This window comes from Adiantum capillus-veneris, chromosome 2 (assembly GCF_014529385.1).
Source record: "Adiantum capillus-veneris isolate H3 chromosome 2, ASM1452938v2, whole genome shotgun sequence".
Lineage (NCBI taxonomy): Eukaryota > Viridiplantae > Streptophyta > Polypodiopsida > Polypodiales > Pteridaceae > Adiantum > Adiantum capillus-veneris.
Genome location: NC_140932.1, coordinates 43,725,181 through 43,740,554, shown reverse-complemented (window position 1 = coordinate 43,740,554; position 15,374 = coordinate 43,725,181).

Here is a 15,374-nt window from a genome sequence, read left to right as displayed (position 1 = left end):
GAAACACTTTTTGGACTTTGCATCTAGCTTTGATCTTAGGCTTCTATCTATGTGCATGAAAGCCTCACACCAAAACACTTTGAGAAATGCATAATTCACCAATTTACCTATCCATGCCTCTTTTGGAATTCCCCCATCCAATGCCATTGAGGGTGACCGGTTGATTAAGTACACAGTACTTACAGCTTCCGCCCAAAGCTCAAGCGGTAGGCCTTCATGTAACCGCATGCTTCGTGCTCGCTCCATGATTGTCCTGTTCATCCTTTCGGAAATCTCATTTTGTTGAGGTGTCCTTGGGGTTGTATTTTGCCTCCGAATGCCATTGCTATCACAAAAGATTTCAAAATCCTGGCTGCAATATTCGCCTACATTGTTGGATCTAAGGCAGTTAACCTTGGTACCTGTTTCATTATCCACAAAGGCTTTCCACCTTTGAAATATGGAAACCACAACGGACTTATTCTTCATGACATAAACCCATGTTTTTCTAGTTGCATCGTCTATGAATGTTACATAGTACAATGAGCCACCAAGTGATGGTGTACTTGCAGGACCCCAAACATCAGAATGAACCAACTCAAGTTTTTTATTTTTTCTTTCCTTTCCTGATTTTTGAAATTTTACCCTCTTTTGTTTACCATAAACACAATCTTCACAAAACTCTAAGTCCACTTCTTTCAAACCTGGTAGAAGCTTCTTCGTTTGAAGGATTTGCATTCCTTTGGCACTCATATGTCCAAGCCAGTAGTGCCACACCGCACTGTCAACTTTTGTAGTTGCTGCACAAGCTGAAGGTTGTGTACTAACAGTACCCAAGTAAAGTGTACCGACCTTTTCTCCCTTGGAAAACACCAAAGATCCCTTTGAGATCTTCCACCGTTTGTTTTCGAATGCAATGTTGTGACCTTCATCGTCCAATTTTCCTATAGAGATCAAATTTTTGCAAAGAGAAGGACCATGCCTAACCTCTTTAAGCTTCCATTGATTTACGTTAGCAGTTTTGACAGAAACTGTACCTTTGCCGACAATCTCACAAGCTTCATCATCTCCCAAGTATACATACCCAAAATCACCTTTGGTGTAATCTTGGAAATGTTGCTTGTGTGGTGTCACATGGAATGAAGCCCCGGAATCTACTATCCAGGAATTGGATACATTGTCTAATGAGAGAATTAGAGCATCTTGCTCTACTTTACCTGCCACATTGGCCTCCGATGTTGGCTTGTTGTCTTGAGACTCTGTCTTCTTCTTCTTCTTGGACCAGAAATCCTTCTTGCCATGGCCCTTCTTGTCGCAATTCCAACATTCAAGAACTGACTTTGTGCGTGACTTGCTCCGCCTTGAGCGATCATGACCCTTTTCGTTTTTGAACCTCTCCTTAGGCCTTCCTCTTGTTTCCACTGTGAATAGTGCAGCACTTGATGATTCTCCTGTGCTTCTCCTTTGTATTTCCTCGCTTAGGAGAACACCCACAACATCATCAAACTTAAGAGTATTTGTGCCACAAATAGAATTACTTACAGCCATCACAAGGCTGTCCCACTATCCGGTAGAGATGATAGTATAAGGAGAGCTCGCACTTCGATCGAAATTGATTTTCACCGATCGAAGTTGACTTATGTTTGTGTTAAAGTCATTTAGGTGTTCTGCAACTGAACCATTCTTTGCCATCTTTAGATTGAACAAGAGCTTCATGAGAAATACCTTATTGGATGCCGATGGTTTCTCGTAGAAGTCATCGAGTGACTTCATCAAGTCCTCCGTGGTCTTCATCTCCAAAACATTGAAATCCACCATTGACGTCAAGCTTAACCGGATTGTTCCCAGTGTATTTCAATCAAGGACAATCCATGCTTCATCTATCGTCGTTGCGGGCTTCTTTGCAAGACCGCCTAGTGGCAAATAGATGTCCTTTTGGTAGAGATGGTCTTCAATCTGCATCTTCCAATGTTGATAGTTTTTGCCGTTGAACTTCTCAATCTTGATCTTCCCTTCCTCTGCCATAACTCCCACTCAATTCAAGGAATCCTTTCCTTGAGATAATTTAGCTATGAGCAAACCTTGCTCTGATACCAGTTGTTAGGAAATATGACATAGCTAAATAGATATTTGAGTAGATTACTTAATGGAGAGAGATAGATTTCACACACAAGAGATTATAGAGTAGAGAGAGAGAGAGAGACAACACACAATATACGTGTTTCACCCAATGTGACCTATGTTTACGGGAAAGCAGCCATTCAATGGCTTTAGTACTTCAAAACAAGAAGTAGTTTACAAAGGGATTATACCCTTAATAGAGCTCCCACCTTGCTTCACTCTCACCACCTCACACCCACCTTGTTGCATCAACTTCACACACTCTGAAATGTGTGTAGAAATGGCCTCCTTTTATAGACCAAAAGGGCTTCCCTCTCTCATGAGAGGCAGCCATGTGTAGCCGCCCTTGTGTAGATAAGTCCAAATCGGACCCTCCAATCCGCCCATGTGTGGCCGCCCTTGAGAAGACAAGTCCACTTTTGAATTCGGCCACCGGCTACCAGCCATTGATCACCGGCCATAGGCCAACCGGCCAACCGATCGATCATTTTTTGACCACTTTCCGGTCATAACATTCCGTAGAAAAGGAATATTCCGGTGAGATTGGTCGTGAAGATTTTGGTTTTTGGCGAGTGATTTTATTTTCCGGCGAGTTATTTTTCTTCATGCACAATGGATTCTCCTCATAATGGGGGCCTTACAAATGTGTGTTTTTACCACAAAAAATTACAAGGGATAAATCAAGCTCTATACTTAACACAATGTGATGCTTGTGGTGATTGCCTTGGAGCAGTCTTGCTTCAAGAAGGGTATGCCATATCATATGAGAGAAAAAGGCTCAATATGGATGAACGAGTCTTGGGAATTTATGAGAAAGACCTTTTAGATGTTCTACATGCCCTAGACACATGGAAGAACTATCTATTGGGGACTCCATTTATTTTACAAACAGACCATCAAAGTCGCAAGTACTTCATGATGCAAACCAAGCTTTCCAACAAACAAATGAGGTGGGCCAATTTTCTTTCCCAATTTTATTTCATATTGCTCACATTGTCGGTAAGCACAATCATGTGGTCAACACACTTTCACGACGACCAAAAGTTGATGCGGTGTCTATAGCAACTCACAATGATCTATCTTCTATGATAGATGAGTATGCTACCGACCCTGACTTTAAAGACATAATGTGAGCCCTTGCTTTGGGGAAGAAAGACGAACCATTCACCTTGCAGGATGATTATATACTCCATGGCAATAGGCTATGTGTTACCCACTCCCTTCTTGAGAAATTCATGTATGAATCCCATGCTCCTCCCTATGCGGGGCATAGAGGCATTCAACCTATTCTATGAGGAGTAGAGACGTAATTCTATTGGCCTACCATGAAAGTGGACATACAAGAGTATATTTCAAAATGTGTTGTATGCCCAAAGACTAAGTTTGATAGTGGGAAGCAACCTGGATTACTCTATCCATTGACAATCCCTAATTCACCATAGGAGAGTATATCCATGGATTTTATCTTTGGATTACCCAATTCTATCCATGGGAATACGGGAATATGGACAATAGTTGACAGGTTTAGCAAGCGAGTGAAAGGGCAAGGGAACTGGAACATGCTAATCTCCACCCAGCCATGCCCTATATAGGCCCTTGGCCTGCTAAATATAGGGACCCTCTTGACTGCATGTCCATCCTGGCCCTTGGCCGTGACTAGTCCTACCCTTGTCCTGACATTACTCCCCCCTTGGAGAAGCGTTTTTGTCTATGAAAACACAAGTGATGGTATCTTCATAAGAGCACTAATGTTTTCTACCGTAACATCCCTTATGGATCCAACGGTTCAGTAGGAGGTTCAATGAAATCAAGAGTAACATCTTGATTTTCTACATTGTTGTCCATTTGTAACCATCTGATGGTACCGGTTCCTATCCAATATAGTGTGTAGACTCCATTTAGAACGCTCATCAGCATGGTAAACGAGTTTATCACAACAAAGGTGTACCAAAAAGAGTACCTCTTGTCACTTTCCATGAAAGTAACTTGCTGACATAACTCATCAGCCAAGTTTTAATTCCTTGACTTGTTCCCAATTTTCATCATCACTAAACAACCCCACCCCACCGAAATTGCTCCTGATACGTCGTGTTAAAAATGGTCTAGAAAACAGATTTGACTAGCACCTAGGGAATTTGTCGTGACACATATTTGAAATAATGGGCACCAGTGTCAGTCCAGAGACTCATATTCTCCACATGTGGAATATGTCTCATGTAAGGATGTTTCAAAAAGAACATCCTGCAAGTAAAAGATGTACTTGTGTGTGGAGGTAACCCTAAACACTTCGTGACAAGAGTGAGAGGGACCCTCATTCATTGCTCCACACTGGCTAAACCGAACTCCTTTACTTCCTAGACCATGTTGTATCCCATGTGAAAACATGTGCCAACGCGAACCTGACAAGTGGGTTCATAACAACATAATGTAACGGTTGGACACTCCAGCCCCAAAATACTTTGTTCCGACATGCCATTGGCATGGCTCAAAAATGTTCAAGCAGATTTATACGACTTGAAGAAACCAAGCAAAGCATACTAAAAAATGGAGTAACACCAAATCAATAGATATGCACCTGGAGATTTGAACTTAATGGTCACTTACTCGTATTCAAATGCAGAGGAGCACGTCACCCACCTAAGAAAAAACCCTTGGTGTTGCCTTCGCAACTCAAACCTGTTGGTTAGAATCTACATAGTCCAACCCCTTGGTAAGACCCTTTGTAGAAACTACTCAATAAGCAGGTAATGGTAACCAGCATAGTCAACCGTGTAGAGATTGATTGGAATCAACTTAAAAAGGTGAATTTGTCCGCTACTGCGTGGTAGTTTATTGCAGACTTCTTTTCTTGAAAATATAACGGGAATAGATCAAAGTAAATCACCCGCTGGGTTTTACCCCAAAACTGTGCTGCCATAGACACTCGTAGTGCTATAGTGAAAGCAAGAGATCTACACAAGGGAGATGCCTAGCTCTTATGGACAGCCATGCTGGCTCAACTGATTGTTGCATCTATACTCCATGGTAGAGATCAGCTGATGTGAGTTTAAGATTATCAAAAACTCAATTCGAGCGTCGCACTAAAAACATGTAGTGCGTATAGAACACCCAAAAGATCTGTAATGGAAAGACTCTTGCTTGGCCATTACATCAATGGGAACTCCATGGGATGGATTTGTTCAAGCTGGAGAACAATCTCCCAAGAAATACTAGCATTGGGTCTTACCCTAGGTCGGACAATGGCTCTTAGCCTGTGTGGCTTATAGCCCTTATGCCAATAACAAATTAGTGTCCAATCAAGAAACCGATGAAGACTAATTGCAGTGGCGTCTTGGCCACTTACTTGCGGAGAGGTAGAGCACCTTAGCTCAGGCCTGCCGACTCACGAGTAAAACATGTATCAAAAGATTCTTAGCAAGTTTTCATTATTCTTAGAGAGAAAAAAGAAAGAGAGATACGAAGAGCATGCTGGGCTGAGGAACTTTCCTTAAATTTCTAGAGTGTGTGCCCAATTTTTGTTTTACGCATCTTATGCCTGACTTGTAGCTTATCCTATAAGCATTCCACAGTTGTCTGGTATGACTCTCTCACCTAGAGAGGGTAAAAAACACAAACACATCTTGACCTACCTACCGTGCAGGGGTCGTGATTGTATGAGAATGACTTAGCATTGGCACTTTTGCCTCAGAATGAAGTCCAAATTTTAGGTTCCTTTTAGTGTTGTTGTGTGTTGACAGCAGCCAACAAGCATGTTAAACAATCTAAAACTTATCTTGTCCTTGACAAAGTGTCTGGTGTTATAGCAGAAGCGTGTTTCGCAAGGCGGTAGAATTGAATCCACCTAGCTAGCATGCCTTGCATGCGGAATTGTAAGCCCTTGTCGAGCGTGATGGCCTCAAAAGTGAGAGCCCATAACAAGAGTGCCTTGCACAGTAGCTTGTACTGCTAGGGAGACATCCTAACTCGATGCCGCCCCACAGAAAATTAGAGTAGATATCCGTATTTTACCAGTTTTGCAAACGTGTATACCAATTCCCTTGATTTGAAGTCAATGGGCTGTATCCGTGTACCCGTCAGAAGCCTTGCTTCATGTGAAACTATCAAAGCACTTTGCTTTGCACATCATACACTATTTTCCAAAATAAATGTGAAAACATGGAAAAAACAAGAAAAACTTCAAATTGTCTAACCTGGTCATCCTGCTGTAACCAATTGCCTTGAAATTTTGAAGGACAAATGCGTTGGAAGATGGCTCATAGCCATAGTTGCTGTGCAAGAGAGAGTTGGCATGTAATGAAATAACACGCAGACAAATAGACAAATTTCTCCAAGTTTTTATGCTCATAGCATAAGCCAAACGGGAAAATCTCAATGCAAGATGCCCAACTGGAAGTCGTGCTTCCCTTAACAACTTATGGAGTTCCTGAGAGCTCATAGTCAAAGGATATTTATGCTAACAAATAGATGTCATAGCAAAAGAAAGTCGACAGTGTCGATCATTCACAGATAATCGACCTTGTCAAATTGTACTCTGAAGTATAATACAAAAAAAAACAAAAATACTTGCAAGAGATGTACCTTGTATCTGCTTGGCATGATTACTGGTATTCTGAGGATTTGTAGATGGAGCCTTGCTCCCATGATGTCCAATCACGCTTGTCTGATTGTATGAATGGCAGACAACTAGCCTAGAAGTCAAGCTCAAGCTAGTTGCTTGATATCTGCTTGGAATTGCAGTTAATGATCGGTCTAGCCGAGTACTTTGATCATACAGTCAGAGGTGTATCATTCAAGCCACAGGCCGTGCCTGTACATGCTTGTACTACTAAACAACTATGTTGGCACTTGGGTCGGTCATACTTACACCTTGACGTTTGTCTTTTGACAAACATCTCTTGGAACAACTCTCCTTTCACCAGAAACAATGTTCTCGGAGCTTGTGTTGACTAATGCAAAAGCTTCTGCAAAATTGAAATGAATAAGAAACATCAATTTCAACTTTATTGTACTTACCGGCCATTGGAAATGTCTAGAGCGCCATCTCCATCAGATATGAAGCGCTTATTGACGTTGAGGTCATGGCTCCACATTGTTGGCGATGGTGGATAACCGAAAGCCTTGCTTTCCTTGAAGCCAATGTTGGGTTGAAGCTGATAATAATTGTCTCTGCATGGCCAATGCATGCCACCTTGATGGTCATCACTCTTACGTGAACTTGAATGATTGTTTGCAGCCAAGGTTCCCGACCATTGACCATTAGCCATACAATCCCAAAAGCGTCAAAATTTTGGTGTTCTGTATTGCTCGCAAAATTTTTGTATCGAGCTTTGCCGATCAATCGAGAAGAGAGTAGGGGGCCAATCATAGGCACCTCCCCTTAACTATAAGATACCCTAATTTTCTCTTGGGCGGCCCAAGTGGGTGAATAGAAAAAAAAAAGCTCGAGTTGCAGCAATGGCGGTAGCGAACGCAACAAAATCTCGTCCTAGCACGCATCAAAGGCCGCTAGGGCACATGTCGATGCGTCGAGTCTTGTATCCCTCTGCAACGCGAACCCGGCAAGCCCAAGTTGGTGCAATTTTTTTCAACTCGATGCCGCCCCACTCCCGGCTAAGCTCCCCTACACACGCCGTTCTCAATTTGGCCTCCCTGCATAGCAAGGGATTCTGTACATGCAGTGTGCCTCGACCCCGATCTCCTGCTTAGCCGCCTTGCACACCACATGAAAGACCATGCACTCCAACTGTTGCAAACGAGGGAGAGAGAGAAGACTCCGAAGCCAGTTTGAGGCCATGTCTCATACTGAATTCCAAGGAGAGAGACATAAAGAGAGAGAGAGATTTCTTTCCCCTCCTCCATAGCTCTCCCCTCCCATGAGCTTTGATACCAGTGAAAGGGCAAGGGAACTGGAACATGCTAATCTCCACCCAGCCATGCCCTATATAGGCCCTTAGCCTGCTAAATATAGGGACCCCTTGATCGCATATCCATCATGGCCCTTGGCCGTGACTGGTCCCACCCTTGTCCTGACAGCGAACACACTTTATTCCTGTCAAAAAGACTATTAAAGCACACCAAATGGTAACCCTCTTCATATCTCATATTTTCAAACACCATAAATTTCCAACATTCATAGTGTCAGATAGAGATCCTAGAACGACCATTAATTTTTGGAAAGGTCTCTTTGAAAATCTAGGTACAAGATTGAATTTCTCTTTGGCCTATCACCCACAAAAGGATGGCCAAAGTGAGATAGCCAATCTTACGATACTTGATCGACTAAAGACTTATGTTATAGAAGTAGATCAATGCTCACAATGAAAAAATATGTACTTCTTGTAGATTATATGTATGATAACATTGTCCATACTTCTACGCGAAAAGCACCTTTTGAAATCATTGAGGGAAGACCTAAAAGTCCCTTGCTACTTAAAGTACATGGGAAGATCTTTGGTCCCAATGGGTATAGCCCGTGACCTACAAGAATCTTTTCAAAAGATTAAGGAAGCTATATCCATCGCTTAACAAAGGCAAAAAGCTGATGCTGACAAGCACAGAAGGGCCTTAACACTTAAAGAAAATGATTGGGTCTTACTTAAGTTTCCCAAGGTTTGATTGAGGCAAACATGGGCAAAAATCCTATGGGCCATCAAAAGTATTATGCTAAACTAGCAAAAAGATACTATGGTCCTTTTCAAATTTTGAAGCCAATCAATGAGATGGCTTATCAACTCAAGTTTCCCAATGAATGGCTCATACACAATGCTTTTCATGTGAGCCTACTTAAGCCCTACAAAGGAGAGCCACCAAGTGAACCAATTATTGAAGACCCTCCCGAAATCAAAGACCAAGAAGAGGTGCTAGAACCCGAAGCTATCCTTCGGCATGAAGACAAGGTACTACGACATGGTAAGATTATCTGAAGATATCTTACTAAGTTCAAAAATTATCCTTTTGAAGATACTAGATGGATACAAGGAATACAACTAAAGGATAGTATGAACCTTGTCAATGCTTACAATGCTACATTAGAGTAAGCAAATATACAAATTTTATTTAAATGACCAATATTTTTGTCTTATAAGACTAATTCTCTTTTTATTGTGCACAATTTTAAATAGTATGCATGCTTTCAATCATGTTTGTGATGACGGCGTCTCTCAAACACCAAGTAGAATTTGTCACTCTACTTTGGGAGAATGAAATGGACTAAAGAGCGGACATGCTTGCGGCAGCTACTCTCCCAGGCACCAAATGGATCGGTCATCCATCTTGGAATGATGTTGTAGGGTAAAAAGGGACCCTCTATCTGCTACGAAACATTGACCAATGACTAAGGTTTATCTCTTTTACCTCATAGTCAAGGACGACTATGATTTCAAGGGAGAGGTAATGTCATAAAATCTGAAATCTAACAAACCCAAATGATTTTCTCATGTTAAATTGATGATTTAATGTGGGAGAATAAACGGGAACAATGGCTCCAATATAGACATGTGCTTAAAGATCTATCTCAACACGAGGCTGATGGTAAAGGGGTCCAAATGCGAGATGGTAGGTCAAAGAGCAAGGCTAGCCAATGGAGCTTAAAGACCTCAGGGTTAGCTTCGTTGAAGACGTCCAAAGATTTGTGTTAAAAGTCCTTTGACCTTAGGTAAGCTAGAGTTGTGCTTGAGGTGGGACCCCGGCCCAAGCTTGAGGTGCTTCTAGTGTCTTATGCAAGAGTCCAAAAGTTACCCTAGAAGAATAGATCGAGTAAGGTCATCAATTTTGTCGACCCTAGATATTGACTTAATTCCTATAATTTTGTCGACCCTAGATATTGACTTAATTCCTATAATATAGTAATCTCTGTGTACACTCTTTCAAATAATATAGTAATCTGTGTACACTCTTTCAAATGATGCGAGATCAAAGTGTTCCAACTCTCTTTTTACATTATGAATGGTGCTTTATGTCATCCACTATCAAACAACACAAGTTTGCATATAAGTTTCTAGTCCTTATGAATGCAAGTCGTAAAAACAATGCAAAGTTAATTGTTCGAATTCTACATTATGAATGGGCTGCCTGCACTGGTCATACTACGATTATACTACGATTCCACACTTTGGGCAGATGACGATCTCGCACTCTTTAATTATTTATATGCTGATGAGCAATCAAATTACATGGGAGCTGAGTGCCTGCATGACGTCGCAAGGCATGGAGATGGCAATGAAATCAAGTCCACTCTCGTCGACCGCATTATCAGCTTCAACAGCGGCCGGCACTGAATAATCAGCTTGTTCTTCTTGGTGAAAATGATGCTGATGGGCTGACGGATAGGTGTTTGCAGCAGCAGAGGCCGAAGGTGTTTCAGGCGGCGTTGCGATTTTGTGATCGAGCGAGACGGGGGCACGACAGCAGGGGCAAGAAAGGAAGTGACCCAACCAGAGGTCGATGCAGCCGACGTGAAAGGTGTGGACGCAGCCGGGCAGACGACGAACGCGCTGCCCCGCCTGCAGTTCTTCCAGGCAGATGCTGCAATCCGATGGGTTCGATCCCATGTCTGCCAGCATATCAGTACTTTGTTTATGCAGCTCAAAGAGTGAAGAAGGCACTGCGGCCTCAATCTGTTCTGCAGAAAGGGGAGCCGGCGCTACTGGCAGCTGCCGCTGCCGCCGCAATTGTATCTCCTCTCTCACCGCGTCCAGAAGCTGATCTAGTGTATACTCTTCTGCAATTGGTTCTGCTGATGCTGGCCGCCTACTACTCTGTCCAGTGCAGCAACTGTGAATTAATTTAATAAACATGAGCAGAGCTACCATCGTCAACACCAGGAATAGCTCGTCCGCCATGTTAACCATTTTTTTTTGTTTTTGCATTACGTTCGTGCATATACATTTATTGCGAAACAATCCTCCCCCGACGTCTATTTCCCTCTCACGACACGAAGGCTTCTACAATATTGAATGTTCTCTCTCTCTCTCTCTCTCTCTCTCTCTCTCTCTCACACACACACACACATGCCACCGAGCCTCGTTTATAAGTGACACGGGGTGTCACTCGAGGGGTCAACGGCGGGGAACACGATCGGCAAGCCGGGGGGGCTTTAAACCGTTGGATCTACGCGCCGAGAGGGGGGTAGGTTTTTATACACTTAAAGTCACAATGCATGCATGGACGCGTGATAGGCGGGGTGGATGAGGTGCGCGAGTATGTGTGGGAGGAGGTCCCGAGCTTGAGCAGGGAGCAGGGCGATCCGCGCATTTCTTTTTTACCCCACCCAGTTGAGATCAACGATGGGATGCACTCGGGCCATTGATCCCTCGAGTGCACCCCGTGTGCTTTATGAACGAGGGCCAGAGAGAGAGAGAGAGAGAGAGAGAGAGAGAGAGAGAGAGAGAGAGAGAGAGAGAGAGAGAGAGAGAGAGAGAGAGAGAGAGAGAGAGAGAGACAAAAGGTTGATCTATCAAAAACTTCCATATTCACAAATGAAATATAACATCCAAATGTCTTTGCCTTGGACTCAAATCACGAATCAAGTCATAGAGGATTACCTTGGTATGCCTAGACATATCCAAAGGCAGATGTCGAGTATATCGAGATGCTAAGAGATATAGCAAAGATGTAAATTATGTAATGTAATATAGAAAGCAAAGTTAACCAGAGAGAGAGAGAGATTGGGAACTCTACAATGCCATAGCGCTTCACTAGGTCCCTTCTTGCGCTTTGGTATTATATGGCTTCCCTCTTCCTTGCTTTTGAACTAGACCCTCGTATTGCCGCAGGGCACTCTGTGTTGGGTAAGGGGTTGGATGATTACGATCCTCAAGTCATGGCTAACCTATTGAAGGATGCCCTCAGTACCCCATAACCTAAGGCAAGGGGGAACAGAAGGTTTAAACTTATCCATTGTGTGGCCTCATCTTTCTATTTTCCGCAAAAGGGCTCTGGTCCTCTTTTTTACCAGGCGTCTACCCGATCTCGCTGCTATCGTGTCTAAGACAGACGCAGGCTTTAAATGCCCTATGGTTGATAAGATATTCTTCTCGGGTTCCGGCTTGTTTGAAGTTCTATTCTTTAAAGATGAGGAAAAACGAGCTCTGTTGAGTGCTCCTACTGTGATCTTGTGTGGGCAAGTCGGCCATATCATTCCGTGGCACCCGATAAAGTTGATTAAGGATGAACTGTTAACCAAATGCCTGGTTTGGATGGAATTTGTGGATCTTCCAACATTCTTGTGGCCATGCATAGAGGAACTAGCAGCCTCATTGGGCAAGGTACTATTATCCCCAACCATCCATTGTCCTAATAGCCGGAATAAAGCAGATGTGTTATGGCAAACTGATCAAAAGTTTCCTGAAACTTTGAAAATCGATTTGGATGCGGTTGGGAAGCAGGTCATCTATCTTAAATGGGGCAAACTCGCTAGAGCCTGCTTCCACTGTGGGAATTTAGGGCACTTTTCCAAGAATTGTCCTTTAGTGAATAAAGCGGTGGACCTTATCCCCTCATACCCTGGCAACAAAACATTGACGCCTAAGGAACAAAACTATGGTAAGCCTCTAGGGAAAGGATAACCTTTAGGCTCTCATAACACTCCCAACACTAACCCCCCTACCCCATCCTATGCACGGACAGCGGGGGAGAGAGCTCCCTCCAATCCAAGATCCTTGTTAGGTGGTGGCCCTAGGGTTTGCTGATGATATCTTGACCTTCTCCAAGATGAAAATGCTAACATTGGTAAATGCATGAATTATTTGAGTGTGTACTCTCTAGTTGCTGGTCTTGAAATAAATTGGGGCAAGTCCAATCTTATTTATGTATCTGATGTGGATTTTAACTCTCTCATATGGAAAGGACAAAGGATACCTAGAGGCACCATCTTCAGGCATCTGGGGTATCCATTGGTGTTGATGTATCATCCAAACAACTGACTGCATGGGTAAAAGAGAGAATTCATACTAAGGTTGCTATATGGTACTGTGATAAATGGCCTTTTCATGTTAGAGTCAAAATTTTGCAGTCAATAATGATTCCCTATGTTTTGTATTTTGTTCCTTTGCTGGACTAGTCTGATAAGGATCTGCTCAAAATCAGATCTCTGTTTATTAAATTTCTATGGGGTGCATCCCATACTTCCTGGCTTACTTGGGATTCTGTTGCCTTACCTTCTGCCTTGGCAGGCCTTGGGAATCTGAATTTGAAAATATACATGATGGCAAGAAGGGAAACTTTTATGAAGCACATGCTAAACTTAGATAATTACTAGTCTAGGTTGTTGTGGTTTCTAATTTGTAAAGCCATAGTTCATTTTCATGGATCATGGGATATGTATCAGTGGGATAATTTATTCACTACAACACCATTTAAATTGTGCAGGCGAACTAGTAATATGCTTGTGCTTTCTTGGAAAAATGGTCTTGCTAAATTGGTTTGGGTAGGTCAAGCCAACTTTACAGGAAATTCCCTGGAAGTGGAATCTTGTTTTTGGAGTTTTGTTTTTAAAAAGCCTCCTAATTTGTTGATGGGGAGAAAAGCCCTTGTTCTTTTCAAAAGGGGTGTAAGTGCCATTGAGCAAGTTGTGGATTCTATAGCTAGTTGGTGGGTTTTTTGGTTGCCAGGAGACTGCACAAATTAGGGAATGGGTTGAGGATTCCATAGGGACTGCTTGCTACCTGTGTCTTCAACCTTCATATCCCTTGTAACCAAAACTCAACTCAAAGGTTCAGAGAATGGGAACTACCAAATTCTTCAGCAAACTGGTGGACATTCCCTACCAGCACCTTCTATCAGTTGTTATTGCCTGATTCTACTATACATATCTGATGTAACATAATATGGGGAATGAATAAAAGTCAGCAATGGTGGCTACAAAGGTTACACTAGATCTAAAAAATGCATTGTACATTCAAGCATAAAGTATTTCTTTGGAGGGTGATCACCGGAGCATTACCTTTTGGGGAACTTTTAGCCAGGAAAAATGTAATGAATGCCATTTATACTAGATGCAACAAAATGGAATCTATGCAACACTTGTTCTTTGATTGTAGAGTGGTAAAGTTGTGGTGGAAAACCTTGAAAGATTATTGCATGATTTGTTTGGAAGATTAAGATTACCAAATTTCAATGTGTTTTAGGTCTTGTGCAATCAAAGGATACTGGATTGGATAATTATATTATGCTTGTCAGGATATGGATGCTCTCGTTTATTTGGCAAATAAGAAATGCAAGTATCTTTGATAAATGGGATAAAGGCACTAGACTGCCTTGGGGAATCTTGAAAAATAAAATCATGAAAGATTCTTTTTTATGCCTCAATTTATGCAGAGGCAGATGAAGAGGTATATAGACGCTCTCTGAAGGTCTAAAAGATGTAACATAAAATTGTAATATAGACAAAGAGATTCTGAGAGAGAGAGAGAGAGAGAGAGAGAGAGAGAGAGAGAGAGAGAGAGGTAGAGATAGAGAGAGAGAGAAGGGCAGCATGCATGCCTTGGGGATCCTTCAACAAAACTGTCACTGCACCCGGAAGGTAATGACACTAGTCGAATGCTCGAATCTTGACATCTCACGTCCATAATTTGTTCCCTTAAACTATGGCTTCACTCCCCCATGCCTTTCAGTTGTACTCGCACACCGCAAGTGGACATGTTGTGTTAGGCAAAGGCTCTGCCAAGACTTGGCCCTCAAGCTATGGCCAATATCCTGAGGGATGCCTTCACGCATGAACCCGACATTCATGGGGAACATAAAGCTAACCTAAACCCTTCAATGGTCTGGTCGCAACTTTCTGTATATGTTGTGGTGCTGGTTTTTTACGGAGAAACTTCTAGATGTGCTTGCCATAGCCTAGAAAATAGATGCGGGTTTTGAGCATCCTGTTGTTGATAAACTTTTCTACTATGGTTTAGGGTTGTTTGAAATTTTGTTTTTAAAATTAGAGGATAAGCTTGCTATGCGTGGTGCTCCCACTGTTATTTTATGTGGCCGAGTTGTGCATATCATTCCTTGGAAACCTATTAAACTCATTAAGGATGAGATGGTGACTAAATGCCCGGTCTGGGTTGTGTTCGTGGACCTCTCGACCTTGTTGTGGCCATGCATTGGGGAATTAGCTCTCAATTAGCTGCATCCTTGGGGAAATTCTCTTCTTCCCCACAATTCATTTCCTAACCAAAACAAAGCATGTATATTATGGCAGACAGATAAAAAGTTTCTAGATACCTTGGAAATTGAATTGGAGACTGTGGGTAAGTTGGTTATCTACATGAAATGGGAGAAACTGG